Genomic DNA, 4,250 nt, shown 5'->3' on the forward strand with positions numbered 1-4,250 from the left:
TATATATGTAGGATGTTCAAAAAGACATACAAATAACAGGAATATATGTGGACACATTTTACTAATAAATGATACCCTTCCTGTTTGGCTCACAAAAATGTACCAAAGTTTGAGTAACGATGAATAAGTCTAGTTCAGTAGAATTTGTTTTCAGGCCTGAAGAGCCTTGCTAGTATTCTCAATAAAATATCCTTAAGTAAAAATTTATTCAGTAAGAAGAAATAAATACAACAGTTATTTTATGCCTAAACAAATATTGTGCATCCCCCCGCCATTTAAAATTTTTTAAATGTCATTTCACCTAGTTCCTTACTTGATGCTTACATCATTTTCTTTACAAAGACTATCTAGAAAGGCAGGGGAGATTATAAAAGATGTAAGAACCATCAACAAAATAGTAAAATATATTTCAGACTTAATTTTTGATGTTCTTTACTCCCAGTCCTGTGGAAAGCACCTAAAGATGGAGGAACGGCAGCACTGAGATGCTAAGGAATTCACCTAGTTCCTTACTTGATGCTTACATCATTTTCTTTACAAAGACTATCTAGAAAGGCAGGGGAGATTATAAAAGATGTAAGAACCATCAACAAAATAGTAAAATATATTTCAGACTTAATTTTTGATGTTCTTTACTCCCAGTCCTGTGGAAAGCACCTAAAGATGGAGGAACGGCAGCACTGAGATGCTAAGGAAACTGTCTTCATAGGTTCCCATGAACATGTGGCTTAAGTTATTTAACGCTAAGCTTTTTGGCTGTACATCTAAAACATTCCTTAAATGACAAGGCTAACAAACTTAAGGGAAAAGTATATCTTTAAATTTTTGTGTGTGAAGATCATTAAACTATGAGATTAATTTCCAAGATCATAGGTTACAACTCTCCAGAAGTGTGAATAAACATCAGAAAACCCAGGAGCTGGTACATCAACATGCATAATAGAATTTTATGAAAGCCACGGACTTTGAGATTCAATGATTTATATTCACCACTTCACAACAGAACTCACTGTGTCTCATGGTAGGTTTAGATTATATACACTGCTCATGAGACACATATCACCACTGCTGAGGTCACACAGTATGATAATTTTGAAATCTAAATTTAGCTCCCAAGCATGAATCTCGAGTATGAATTTGAAGATAGAACAAATGATAGTTGAATGGCACATCTAGAACAAGCTCTCATTTCTTCCCCCTTTGAAGCCACAGGAGATCTGCATATAAGCAAGGGGATTAACTTTCATACTAAAAATGCCCCCTCACAGATAACCAAAATATTTAGTCAGATTATGCAGTAAGTATAAACTGTATCATATTTTATTACCCATTAGTGCCTTCCTATGAGTCTGTAGGATTTGGACCTGATCTTTTTGGAAATATTTCTTTTTCACAAACTGTATCCTTTATTGGTAATTTCATTAGTTTCTAAGAAGAGGGAAGGAATAACATGCATTAAATTAGAAATATTTTCTCTACATAAGTATATATTCTCAATAACATGTAAGGCTTGTTGACCACATGGTAAAGCATCTTGTCATTCATTCTGAAAAGCACCCTGTCAGTACTCAAGACAAACCTCAATAGCAGAAACCAGTGGGAAGGCATTGCTTTAATTTTCACACTCAGAACTAAAAGTCCATCAACCTGCAGCTCATCCTCAAACAGGAGAACACCTTCTTAATCTGTTTTCTAGTTTTCAGTGTTTCTGAAAATCAATGATCTGTTTCAGGCACAACATTTAATTGAAGAGGTTCTCCAAGTCATGTTTCTTTATAATCTGTTGTATAATCAGTATCTTGTTTAATAACCTCCGTATGGTGTTCATCTTCCCTCCTGTTTTTCAGTACAGGCTAATTTAAGAAATTATTCATGGTACTGTAAATACAGCAAAATACATAAGGCTGAACATAAATGCCAGAGAAAATCCTATCTCTGTCATATCTCTACACAAATGAAATTTCTTTCTTTATCCTAAAAATGGATCCTTATATTACAGATAAGTATGCTGTACTCCACTAATCAAAGAAGCTTCTTTTATAAGAGATGAAGGTTATTACAGAGTTCCACAGCTAGTCACAATCGGAAAATATATGTCTTAGAGCTCTCCAGCTCTAAGTGACACATGTAGAGTGGAGCCTCTACAACTAAGGCTCATGCAACATAGCAGAACAGGGGGTAGAAAGAATGCTAACACATCTCTCAACTCTTATCAGGGAAGCTTCCTCCTACACTATAAGTGTGATGTACATAGAAGGCCACAAATGGCTAAGATTTAGAGAATAGGAAACTGTAGTGTGTGTCCCTGGATAGGACTTCTACATTAAACCTCACCCACCCATAGCTAAGGGACCATTGGGGAAGAGGGGAGAGCAGACTGTAAGAGCCAGCACTGCATGAATATAGGGAAACAGAGTCAGGCATCTGGGAATGTGCTCATGAACTTGGAACAACGGTGATGGCATTCACAAGACCATGCCGACTCAGACAAAAGCCCAGCGTAGAATGGGGGAAATGGGCAGCAGGACACAAACCTAGCCAAGGAACTATTACTGGCAAATTATTGCTGTCAGTGAGGGAAAACAGATCTTCTTTAAGGGAGTGACTCTAAATACGCTAAATAGATATCAGTGGATAAATTTGCAATGAGGAACTTCTAGGTGCAAATGCTGAACAAGATGGGACTTAACATATAGGACAGAACACCTGAAATCTGATTTGGGAGCGCTGCGAGAGAGGAGGGGAAGGGATTTTAAATTTGATTAAGATGTGCTATATTAAATGCACAAAAAGTCAAAAAAATCAAAGAAAAAAATGAGACCCTAAAAAAGGAAAAGTAATAATATGTTGGTGTCTATACATCTTAACACATCTGTAGCTGTGAAACTTCATCCCAAAGTGAAAGCCATGATAGAATCTAAAAGGTTGTTTTGAAAGCTTGAGTGGGAGACATGGACTATGGAAGCCCTAATAGTTTGCTCACTGTGAGTCTCTTCAGTGTTTTCTTTAGAGCAAGTTTGACATCCTTATTCCTGAGACTGTAAATGAGGGGGTTCAACAAGGGCAGAAGAAAAGCATAAAATACAGAGAAAAATTTTACCTGGCCCACAGATACAGCAGATGATGTTTTCATATGAGTAAGTACACCAAATCCATAGAATAAGGCAACAGTTATTATGTGAGAACTACACGTGCTCATAGCTTTGGACAAACCCTTACCCGATGACAACTGAATGACATTAAAAAGAACCAAAACATAAGAGGTTAAGATAATGAGGCTAGATATGATTACTACTGTGCTGATAAAAACAGAACTCAGGAGTTCATTGACATAGGTGCTGCTGCAGGAGAGCTGGAGGAGGGGGGAGATGTCACACATGTAGTGGTTAATGAGGTTGGAATCACAAAAGTTGAGTCTGATGACACACCCAGTGAGGACCACAGCACCAACAAACCCCATCAAGTGTGAACCAAACACCAGCAGACAGCAGGTCCTAGGGGAAATGATGACCACATACAGTAGAGGCCGGCAGATGGCCACACAGCGATCATAAGCCATGGCTGTCAGCACGTAGCACTCAGAATTTACAAAAAGGCAGAAGAAAAACACCTGAGTCATGCACCCTGTGAAGGAGATAGCGTTCTTCTCTGAAATAAAACTTCAGCATTTTGGGAGTACAGACAAATGAGTAACAGAAGTCAATGAAGGACAGATTGAAGAGGAAAAAGTACATGGGTGTGTGAAGGTGAGAGTTCAGAATGATGAGACTCATTAAGCTCAAGTTTCCCACCACGGTGGCTGTGTAGTTCACCAAGAACAGGACAAACAGGGGCAGCTGGAGCTCAGGTTGATCAGTTAATCCTTTAAGAATGAACTCGGTCACTGAAGAATTATGCTCCATGACCATTTTCTTAACCAGTAGCTCTATAGAAACAGCAATAAAATGATCACATTAACAAGGAAACTTCTGTCATTGACTCCAAAAGGCCAGCTAGAGCTTCCAATTTACAAGCTCAGAGTCATCTGAAGTTATTCAGAAATGCATTGAAAAAGCATCATTTCCCATATTGATTCCTGAGTGATCCCTGTTTATTCTTTGTCCACCCGTGATGTGTATCCTCTCTGATAGAATGCCGATAGAACTCCCAGAGTCTTCAATAAGAATCCAGGCTGAAAATAGCAATAAATAAGTGCTGTTCTCCTGAAACCGGGACTCATTTTGCTTTTCATTTGAAGGGAATTATGAAGA

The 4,250-nt window shown here is 38.0% G+C and overlaps 2 pseudogenes; both read right to left on the bottom strand.

The window, feature by feature from the left end:
- Window positions 1–1,341: 1,341 nt before the first annotated feature.
- LOC115069252 lies at window positions 1,342–2,477 on the bottom strand (annotated as a pseudogene).
- Window positions 2,478–2,956: 479 nt separating this feature from the next.
- LOC103729007 lies at window positions 2,957–3,929 on the bottom strand (annotated as a pseudogene).
- Between the last annotated feature and the right edge of the window lie 321 nt (window positions 3,930–4,250).

Source organism: Nannospalax galili, unplaced genomic scaffold (assembly GCF_000622305.1).
Source record: "Nannospalax galili isolate Female #2095 unplaced genomic scaffold, S.galili_v1.0 scaffold1832, whole genome shotgun sequence".
NCBI lineage: Eukaryota > Metazoa > Chordata > Mammalia > Rodentia > Spalacidae > Nannospalax > Nannospalax galili.